At 37.6% G+C, this 12,135-nt stretch overlaps 1 long non-coding RNA gene across 4 annotated transcripts in view; it reads left to right on the top strand.

The window, feature by feature from the left end:
* LOC139362046 (uncharacterized) overlaps positions 1-12,135 on the top strand; it is a 62,283-nt gene that overhangs the window by 18,667 nt on the left and 31,481 nt on the right. The window lies entirely within an intron of this gene.

The raw sequence follows: 12,135 nt of genomic DNA, 5'->3' as shown, positions 1-12,135 counted from the left end.
CCATTCATTAATATTTACTGAATGTCAAATATATCAGGCATGCCTTGGCACTTTGGGGATTTAAAGAAGCATCAGGAACATATGCTTGGAGCCTTGGGCAAGATAAGATGGTGAAGTGGAGTCTCTTTGGGTTTGAAAAAAGAACATGCTTCAGGGACTGACAGCTTTCTCCTGATAGATGTGACTCTTACTATTGATGAGGCTTCTTTTCCTCTGCACAGAGCATCAGCTTTATGACACGGCAGGCTGAGTAGTCATAGTGCCCATTTATTAGCCTCTCACTGTGTGCCTGGCACTTTACACATGTCATTTTAATCTTTACCTGCATTTTAATTGTTATTACTGTCCCCCTTCTATATGAGAAAACCGACAAGTTAAATAATTTGGCTAAGGACATAGATAACAAGCACAAGTATCAGGATTCAAACCCATTCTTTCTGAATCTAAAGTTCATGCACTTCATTTTTCTTATACATATACCACACTGCACTTACAGATCTAAGACTATAGACTGCATGAATAGATCTAAGTCATATAAGTTCAGAGAAAGGGAGTCCTTGTGTAATAAGCAAGGAGGCAAGAAATGGAGTCACTGCTCCCACTCATAAATCCTGGCCTGTCTTTAAGTTGCCATATCAAAGGCTGTCTACATTCTGGGGAATCTTAATAGAGTCCTCCAGAGAAAATTTGATGGATACATTTTCGTGTAGCTATTCTGTTACTTCTAAACCATCTAAACTTTTTCAAGTCAGGAATTTGAACAACAACAACAACAACAAAAAAGCATGTTAAAAAAAGAACAGGTACTTGCTGAACACATACCATATGCTAGGGGGGACCCAGGTACTTTTGCATAAGGTATTTAACCTCACAATGACCTCTGAGTTAGATACTAATATTACACTATTTAGCAGAGAAGGAAACCAAGGCTGAGAGAAGGTTAAAGTATTTACCAAAGGCTACACAGCTGGCAGTCTTAGAACCCAGGACTTGAACTCTTGTCTAATTATTTAAAAAAGCTTGGGCACATTCCACTGTGTGGTTGACTCCTGGGCCCTAAGTTCCTCATGTTAAAGTATCCGTAGCTTCAGGCAGAGGTCATTGATTTATTCTGCCACGTGTGACCTCACCTGCCTCTCCATCAAGAAGGAAGGGATGGTGATGAATAAACTTGCACGGTGAGCTAATTCCGTCTACTTACCTGTATCTCTGACTTAGAGACCCTTACTAAGACTTCTTTGGAGGGTTAGCTCTGGCAGGGACTTTAGCCATCATCTACCAATCACAGCATGTAGGGATGAGGAAACAGAAGTCCAGAGAGGTGAATAATTGGCCAAGGTAATACAGCCTCTATACAAGAAGTATTAAGGGAGTCTGACTTCATGCAAAGGTTGGGCAGTTACCTTTCAGGTCTAGTCTGTATGGGCCTGGCAATTAATCAAAGCATTCAAAACACTATTGCAATCCTGGATCTCCCAGTAACTAGCCGTAAATATTTACAACCATTAAGAGTATTTATTTAAATTTTTAGTGACTTGGGAAAATACCCACACTATCATGTTAAAATTTTAAAAAGCAAAATAGTAGCTTGTATGTGTAGCATGAGCCCAAGTTGTTTAACTATATGGAGATGTAAATGATAGGATGTATTATTATTATTATCATAATATGAACAGTAATTACTGGTAACCTCTGCATGATAGGATTGTAGGCATTTTTTGTTTTCGCTTTTGTACTTGTGTTTTATGCAACATTCTATAATGAACATACATTATTTTTAGTCCAAAAAAGCTATATGTTTAAATATTTAAAAAATGTCTTTATGAAAAATGGTTTACATGCCATAAAATTCACCCATTTGAAGTGTACAATTTAATTGTTTTTGTATATTTATAAAATTGTGAAATCATCACCACTATATCATTTAGAACATTTTAATTGCCCTAAAAATAAACCCCATGCTCATTCACAGTCATTCCCCATATCTCCCAGTCCTAGGCAACCACTAACCTACTTTCTGATTTGCCTATTTTACATCTTTCATATAACTGAAATTATACAATATGTGGTCTTTTTAAACTGGCTTCTTTTACTTGGCGTAATGTTTTAAAGGTTCATCCATGTTGTAGCATATGTCAGCCCTTCATTTCTTTTTATTTCTGGATAATAGTTTATTCCATTGTATGGCTATTACCACACTTTATTTATCTATTCATCAGTTGATGAAGATTTGGGTTGATTTCACTTTTTGGCTCTGATGAATGATGTTGCTGCGAACATTCACATATATGTTTTTATGTGGAAATCTATGTTAAATTTCATTTATCTTGGGTATATACCTAGAAGTGGAATTGCTCGGTCATATGGTAACTATTTTTTAACCCTTTGAGGAACCACCAGACTATTTTCCAAAGCGGCTGCACAATTTTACATTCCTACCAGCAATGTGTGAGGTTACTGATTTGTCAACATCCTTGCCAGCACTCGTGATCTTTTTTATTCTAGTCATTCTAGTGAGTGACATTTGAGGTTTTGATTTGTATCTCTCTGGTGGCTAATCTTGGGCATCTTTTAATATGATTACTGTTGCAATCCTGGATCTCCCAGTAACATCTTCTTTTGAGAAATGTCTATTCAAATTCTTTGTCCATTAAAAATTGATTATTTATCTTTTTATTATTGAGGTTTAAGAGTTGATATATTTTGAATACCACTCCCTTATCAAATATTTGACTTGCAGAAATTTTCTCCCCTTCTGAGTTGTCTTTTCACTTCCTGATGATGTCATTTGAAGCAGTAAATTTTCTGATTTTGATGAAGTCCAATTTATCTTTTTTTTGTCACTTGTGCCTTTGGTGTTATATCTAAAAAATTATTGCCTAATCTAAGGTCACAAAAATTTACTTGTATGTTTTCTTCCAAGAGTTTTATAATGTTAGTTCCTACCTTCAGGCATATGATCCCTTTAAATTAATTTTTTATGTGGCATGAGATAGGTGTCCAACATCCCAGGACCATTTGTTCAAAAGGCTATTCTTTCCTCCATGGAATTGTCTTGATGGCCTTATTGAAAATCAAATTACTATAAATGTAAAGGTTTATTTCTGGGCTTTCAATTGTATTCCATTGATCTATGTATCTGTACTTATGCCAGTACCACACTGTCTTGACTACTATAGCTTTTTAGTAAGTTTTGTCACAGAGGAGTGTGTTCTTTTAACTTTGTTCTTCTTTTTGAAGATTGCTTTGACTATTCATATTTTGGCATTTTCATATGAATTTTAGGATGAACTTGTCAATTTCTGCCAAAAAGGCACCTGGGGTTTCAATAAGGAATGTATGGAATCTGTAGATTCCTTTTGGGAGTATTGGCATTTTAATGATTTTAAGTCTTCCATCTATGAACACAGATGTTTTTCCATTTGTTTAGGTCTTTTTAAGTTATCTTCAGTGATGTTTGGCAGTTTTCGATGTATAAGTCTTATAATTCTTTTGTTAAATTTATTCCTAAATATTTTATTCTTTTTCATGCTTTGGAAATGTAATTGTTTTCTTAATTTCATTTTAGAATGTTTAATGCTAATATAAAGAAATACAGTAGGTTTTTGTGGATCCCTTCATATTTTCTATATAGATGACCATGTTATCTATGAATAGAAATAGTTTTACTTCTTCCTTTGCAATCTTGATTACTTGTATTTAATTTTCTTTCTAATTGCCCTGGCTAGAACCTCCAGTACAATGCTGAATAGAAAAAGTAAGAGTAGATCTCTGGGAGAAAGCATTCCATCTTTCATCATTAAGTATGATGTTAGCTGTAGGTTGTTGTTACTGTAAATAGATAATATCGGGTTGAGAAAGTTCTCTTCTGTTGCTTGTTTTCTGAGTGTTTTTATCATGAATAAATTTAGGATTTTGCCAATGCATTTTCTGCATCTGTTGAGATGATCATGTGGGCTTTATCCTTTATTCTATTAATATGATATATTGCACTAATTAATTTTTGTATATTGAGCCAACTTTGTATTCCTGGGATAAGCCCTACTTGGTCATGGTATGTAAGCCTTTTTCTATGTTGTAGATTCAGTTTGGTAGTATTTTGTTGAAGCTTTTTGCATCTGTATTCATTTGTAAGAGATATTGGTCTGTAGTTTTCTTTTCTTGTGATGTCTTGGTCTGGTTTTGGTATGAGGATAATATTGGTTTCATAGGGTGAGTTGAAATATGTCCCTTATCTTCTGTTTTTTGGAAAAGGTTGTGCAGGATTGGTGTTAATTTTTCTTTTAATTCTTTAACTTTTGGTTTTATTTTTCCTATTTTTCTATTCTCCATTTCATTTATTTCCATTCTAGCCTTCGTTATTTCCTTCCTTCTACTTGCCTTCGGTTTAGTTTTATTTTCTTTTTCTAGTAATTTCATTTGAAAGATTAGGTTATTGCTTTGAGATCTTTCTTCTTTTTTAATATAGCCATTTCCAGCTGTAAATTTCCCCCTGAGCACTAGTTTAGTTATATCCATAAGTTTTGGTATGTTGGTATGTTGTGTTTTCATTTTCAATCATTGCAAAATATTTTCTAATTTCTTTTGAGATTTCTTCTTCGGCCCATTGGTTACTTAGGAGTGTATTATTTAACTTCCACATATCTATGTATTTCCTAAATTTCATTCTGTTATTAATTTCAAATTTCATCTCATTTTTGAAAATTGGAAGTGTGAATTCTTCAACTTTGTTATTTCTCAAAAATTTTCTGAATATTCTGTATCTTTTGCATTTTCATATGAATTTTATGGTCAGCTTTTTCAACTTCTGGTCAAAAGCAAGCTGGGATTTTAATAGGTATCATGTTGAATCTGCAGACCAATTTAGATAGTACTGTCATTGGGTTAGTCTGTTTTGCATTGTTATAAAGGAATACCTGAGGCTGGATTACTTATAAAGAAAAGAGGTTTATTTGGCTCAAGATTTTGCAGACTGTACAAGCATGGCACCAGCATTTGCTCAGCTCTGGTGAGGCCTCAGGAAGCTTTTATTTGTGGCAGAAGGCAAAGGGGGAGCAGGCATGTCACATGGTGAGAGAAGGAATGAGAGAGAGGGAGGGGTGCCATGCTCTTTTTAAAAACCAGCTCTCACATTAATGAATAGAACAAGAACTCATTCATTATAGCCATGAGGGCACCAAGTCATTCATGAGACATCTGCCTCCATGATCCAACACCTCCCATTAGGCCCCACCTTCAACATTGGGGGTTACAGTTCAGCGTGAGATTTGGAGAGGACAAATATCCAAACTATATTAGTCATCCTAACAATATTAAGTCTTTTGACCCATGAACATGTAATGTCTTTCTATTTATTTGGCAGGTTGTGTCTTAACTCCGTCTCTGTCACATTTCCATTTATTCAATATTTCATTCATTCACTCATCAAATACTTGTTTTATGATACTCAAACTGTGCTAGATACTCTCTTAGGCACTGGAGATGCAGCAGCGAACAAAACAAATTTCTGCCCTCAAGAAGCTTACATCCTAGTAGTGGGGAGAAATAGGCAGCCAATCAAAAGATAATTAAAATATACAGTATGTCACTGTATGCATCCATTTACATGAAATACAAAAACAGAAAAAATTAATCTATGCTGTTAGAAGTCAGGATGGTGGTTACCCTTGGAGTATGGGAGGAGGACAGAAACTGGAAGATAGCACGAAGAGACTCCTGGGATGATGGTAATATTCTGTTTCTTGATTTGGATGCTGGTTACATGGTTGTATTCAGTTTGTGAAAATTAATTGGGCTGGACACTTAAATGTACTTTTCTGCATGTATATTATAAAGTAAAACATATTTCATATATCAGATGATGAATAGTCATACAGAGGAAAATAAAGCAGAGATGGCAGAATAGAAAGGGGAGTGGGGTAGGGAGGGTTGTAATTTTTATTTTATTTTATTTTATTTTTGAGACAGAGTCTTGATCTGTCACCCAGGCTGGAGTGTGGTGCCATGATCTTGGCTTACTGCAACGTCCACCTCCTGGATTTAAATGATTCTTGTGCCTCAGCCTCCTGAGTTGCTGGGATTACAGGTATCTGCTACCATGCCTGGCTAATTTTTGTATTTTCAGTAGAGACACGGTTTCACCATGTTGGACGGGCTGGTCTTGAACTCCTGACCTCAAGTGATCCACCGCATTGACCTCCCAAAGTGCTGGGATTAGAGGCATGAGCTACTGCACCTAGCCTGAGAGTTGTAATTTTAAATAGACTGTCCAGAGAAAGCTCATTGAGGTTAAATTTTAACAAAGATTTGAAGGAGGTGAGGGAGCTGGGCCTTGAGGTGGGCAATGGCTGGTGGATTTTGGGCAAGGGCTGGTGGATTTGAGGAACAGCCAGGAGGCCAGTGGCTGCAATGAAGAGAGTTCATGAGACAGTGTAGGAGTTCAGATCAGAAAGATAACAGGAGGCTAGATTGCGTGGCATCATAAAGGCCATTGTAAGGGTTTTGGCTTTTGCTCATACTGTGGGAAGAGATGGAAGAAAGCCATTGGAGGGTTTTGAACAGAGGAGTGAAATGATGTGACTTATATTTTATAAGGATCTTAATGGGTGTGTTTGAGAGGATAGTGTCTTGGTTCAATGTGTTAGTAGCGGAATTAGTGAGAAGAGACTGGATTATGTGTACATTTTTGAAGGTAGAGCAAATATGATTTGCTGACAAATTAGATGATGGGTATAAGGGAGAGAAGTCAAGTGATGACTAAAGCTTTTGCCCTGAGCCACTGGAAGAATAGAACCACCATTTATTCTGATTAAGAAGTCCTGGAACTTGGTTTGGGACATATTACATTAGAGATGCCCATTTGAAACATTTGAGAGGAAATGCTGAGTGGGTAATTAGATATAAAACTGGAGTTTAGGAGAGAGGTCTAAGCTTGAAACATAAACCTGGGAGATGTCAACCTATAGGTGGTTTTTCAAATTATGAGACTAGATGGGCTTATCAAGAGAGTAGACATAGATGAAGAAGAGTAGAGGTTCAAGAACTGAGCCCTGGAACCCTTCAACATTTATAGTCAGAGACACAAAGAGAAACCAGTGAAGAAGATTGAGGAGTTGACCATAAAGTAGAAGAAAAACTAGAAGAAGTGTCATGACCTGAAAGCAAATGAAGAAAGCATTTCAGAAAGGAAGGAGTGTTTGACTGTGTTGAAGACTACTGATGGGTCAAGTAAGATGAAGACTGAGAATAGATCATTTGAATGAAGGAATATAGGCAACTTTTGGGCACTGAGAACAGATTAATGGAATGCTAACACTGACGACAGTTTGCTTCCAAGAGGGGCCACACAGAAATGTGTATTAACTGGAAAAGTTATAGTGTGTCATTTTTCCTTCTCTTTTAAAGAAAAGAATTTTCAACCCAGAATTTCATATCCAGCCAAACTAAGCTTCGTAAGTGAAGGAGAAATAAAATCCTTCACAGACAAGCAAATGCTGAGAGATTCTGTCACCACCAGGCCTGCCTTACAAGAGCTCCTGAAGGAGAAACTAAACATGGAAAGGAACAACCAGTACCAGCCACTGCAAAAACATGCCAAATTGTAAAGACCATCGATGCTAGGAAGAAACTGCATCAACTAATGAGCAAAATAACCAGCTGACATCATAATGACAGGATCAAATTCACATATAACAATATTAACCTTAAATGTAAATGGGCTAAGTGCTCCAATTAAAAGACACAAACTGGCAAATTGGATAAAGAGTCAAGACCCGTCAGTGTGCTGTATTCAGGAGGCCCATCTCACGTGCAGAGACACACAGAGGCTCAAAATAAAGGGATGGAGGAAGATCTACCAAGCAAATGGAAAACAAAAAGAGCAGGGGTTGCAATCCTAGTCTCTGATAAAACAGTCTTTAAACCAAAAAAGATCAGAAGACACAAAGAAGGCCATTACATAATGGTAAAGGGATCAATTCAACAAGAAGAGCTAACTGTCCTAAATATATACGCACCCAATACAGGAGCACCCAAATTCATAAAGCAAGTCCTTAGAGACCTATAAAGAGACTTAGACTCCCACACAATAATATGGGAGACTTTAAAACCACACTGTCAACATTAGACAGATCAACAAGACAGAAAGTTAACAAGGATATCCAGGAATTGAATTCAGCTCTGCACCAAGCAGACCCAATAGACATCTACAGAACTCTCCACCCCAAATCAATAGAATATACATTCTTCTCAGCACCACATCGCACTTATTCCAAAATTGACCACATAGTTGGAAGTAAAGCACTCCTCAGCAAATGTAAAAGAACAGAAATTATAACAAATTGTCTCTCAGACCGCAGTGCAATCAAACTGGAACTCAGGATTAAGAAACTCACTCAAAACCGCTCAACTACATGGAAACTGAACAACCTGCTCCTGAATGAATACTGGATACATAACGAAATGAAGGCAGAAATAAAGATGTTCTTTGAAACCAATGAGAACAAAGACACAACACACCAGAATCTCTGGGACACATTTAAAGCAGTGTGTAGAGGGAAATTTATAGCACTGAATGCCCACAAGAGAAAGCAGGAAAGGTATAAAATTGACACTCTAACATCACAAGTAAAAGAACTAGAGAAGCAAGAGCAAACACATTCAAAAGCTAGCAGAAGGCAAGAAATAACTAAGATCAGAGCAGAACTGAAAGAGATAGAGACGCAAAAACCCTTCAAAAAAATCAATGAATCCAGGAGCTGGTTTTTTGAAAGATCAACGAAACTGATAGATCGCTAGCAAGACTAATAAAGAAGAAAAGAGAGGGCCGGGCGCAGTGGCTCAAGCCTGTAATCCCAGCACTTTGGGAGGCCGAGATGGGTGGGAGGTGGCGGGCACCTGTAGTCTCAGCTACTCGGGAGGCTGAGGCAGGAGAATGGCGTAAACCCAGGAGGCGGAGTTGCAGTGAGCTGAGATCCGGCCACTGCACTCCAGCCTGGGCGACAGAGCGAGACTCCGTCTCAAAAAAAAAAAAAAAAAAAAAAAAGAAGACAAGAGAGAAGAATCAAATAGACACAATAAAAAATGATAAAGGGGATATCACCACCAATCCCACAGAAATACAAACTACCGTCAGAGAACACTATAAACATCTATATGCAAATAAACTAGAAAACGTAGAAGAAATGGATAAATTCGTGGACACATACACCCTCCCAAGACTAAACCAGGAAGAAGTTGAAACCCTGAATAGACTAATAATAGGCTCTGAAATCGAGGTAATAATTAATGGTCTACCAACCAAAAAAAGTCCAGGACGAGACGGATTCACAGCCGAATTCTACCAGAGGTACAAAGAGGAGCTGGTACCATTCCTTCTGAAACTATTCCAATCAATAGAAAAAGAGGGAATCTTCCCTAACTCATTTTATGAGGCCAGCATCATTCTGATACCAAAGCCTAGCAGAGACACAACAAAAAAAGAGAATTTTAGACCAATATCCCTGATGAACATCGATGCAAAAATCCTCAATAAAATACTGGCAAACCGAATCCAGCAGCACATCAAAAAGCTTATCCACCATGATCAAGTGGGCTTCATCCCTGGGATGCAACGTTGGTTCAACATACACAAATCAATAAACGTAATCCAGCATATAAACAGAACCAAAGACAAAAACCACATGATTATCTCAACAGATGCAGAAAAAGCCTTTGACAAAATTCAACAGCCCTTCGTGCTGAAAACGCTCAATAAATTAGGTATTGATGGGATGTATCTCAAAATAATAAGAGCTATTTATGACAAACTCACAGCCAATATCATACTGAATGGGCAAAAACTGGAAGTATTCCCTTTGAAAACTGGCACAAGACAGGGATGCCCTCTCTCATCACTCCTATTCATCATAGTGTTGGAAGTTCTGGCCAGGGCAATCAGGCAGGAGAAAGAAAGAAAGGGTATTCAATTAGGAAAAGAGGAAGTCAAATTGTCCCTGTTTGCAGATGACCTGACTGTATATTTAGAAAACCCCATCATCTCAGCCCAAAATCTCCTTAAGCTGATAAGCAACTTTAACAAAGTCTCAGGATACAAAATCAATGTGCAAAAATCACAAGCATTCTTATACACCAATAACAGACAAACAGAGAGCCAAATCATGAGTGAACTCCCATTCACAATTGCTGTTCAAAGAGAATAAAATATCTAGGAATCCAACTTACAAGGGATGTGAAGGACCTCTTGAAGGAGAACTACAAACCACTGCTCAACGAAATAAAAGGACACAAATAACTGGAAGAACATTCCATGCTCATGGATAGGAAGAATCACTATAGTGAAAATGGCCATACTGCCCAAGGTAATTTATAGATTCAATGCCATCCCCATCAAGCTACCAATGACTTTCTTCACAGAATTGGAAAAAACTACTTTAAAGTTCATATGGAACCAAAAAAGAGCCCGCATTGCCAAGACAATCCTAAGCCAAAAGAACAAAGCTGGAGGCATCATGCTACCTGACTTCAAACTATACTACAAGGCTACAGTAACCAAAACAGCATGGTACTGGTACCAAAAGAGAGATGTAGACCAATGGAACAGAACAGAGCCCTCAGAAATAATACCACACATCTACAACCATCTGATCTTTGACAGACTGACAAAAACAAGAAATGGGGAAAGGATTCTCTATTTAATAAATGGTGCTGGGAAAACTGGCTAGCTGTATGTAGAAAGCTGAAACTGGATCCCTTCCTTACACCTTATACAAAAATTAATTCAAGATGGATTAAAGACTTAAATGTTAGACCTAAAACCATAAAAACCCTAGAAGAAAACCTAGGCAATACCATTCAGGACATAGGCATGGGCAAGGACTTCATGTCTAAAACACCAAAAGCAGTGGCAACAAAAGCCAAAATTGACAAATGGGATCTCATTAAACTAAAGAGCTTCTGCACAGCAAAAGAAACTACCATCAGAGTGAACAGGCAACCTACAGAATGGGAGAAAATTTTTGCAATCTACCCATCTGACGAAGGGCTAATACCCAGAATCTACAAAGAACTTATACAAATTTACAAGAAAAAAACAAACAACCCCATCAAAAACTGGGCAAAGGATATGGACAGTTCTCAAAAGAAGACATTTATGCAGCCAACAGACACATGAAAAAATGCTCATCATCACTGGCCATCAGAGAAATTCAAATCAAAACCACAATGAGATACCATCTCACACCAGTTAGAATGGTGATCATTAAAAAGTCAGGAAACAACAGGTGCTGGAGAGGATGTGGAGAAATAGGAACACTTTTACACTGTTGGTGGGACTGTAAACTAGTTCAACCATTGTGGAAGACAATGTGGCGATTCCTCAAGGATCTAGAACTAGAAATACCATTTGACCCAGCCATCCCATTACTGGGTATATACCCAAAGGATTATAAATCATGCTGCTATAAAGACACATGCACACGTATGTTTATTGTGGCACTATTCACAATAGCAAAGACTTGGAACTAACCCAAATGTCCATCAATGGTAGACTGGATTAAGAAAATGTGGCACATATATACCATGGAATACTATGCAGCCATAAAAAAGGATGAGTTCATGTCCTTTTTAGGGACATGGATGAAGCTGGAAACCATCATTCTGAGCAAACTATTACAAGAACAGAAAACCAAGCACCACATGTTCTCACTCATAGGTGGGAATTGAACAATGAGAACACTTGGACACAGGATGGGGAACATCTCACACCGGGGCCTGTTGTGGAGTGGGGGGAGTGGGGAGGGATAGAATTAGGAGATATACCTAATGTAAATCATGAGTTAACGGGTTCAGCACACCAACATGGCACATGTATACATATGTAACAAACCTGCACGTTGTGCACATGTACCCTGGAACTTAAAGTATAATAATATAAAAAATGGGAGAAATAGTGTGATAAGGGACAGATGGAGAGGGTAAGTTTGATGCTACGAAAGAAGGGGGAGAATTGCTGAGCAATGCCTTTCAGGAGGCAGAGGGATAGGGTCTAATGCACAAGTACAAGGTTTGCTTTAGGTAAGATTATGTACAAGGAGGTAATATAAAGTATATGGGCATAGATGAAGAAAGGTGGATACT

This window comes from Macaca nemestrina, chromosome 2, assembly GCF_043159975.1.
Source record: "Macaca nemestrina isolate mMacNem1 chromosome 2, mMacNem.hap1, whole genome shotgun sequence".
NCBI classification, from domain to species: Eukaryota; Metazoa; Chordata; class Mammalia; order Primates; family Cercopithecidae; genus Macaca; species Macaca nemestrina.
Note: the sequence above shows the minus strand (reverse complement) of the source record. Positions and strands in the feature narration are given on the sequence as shown.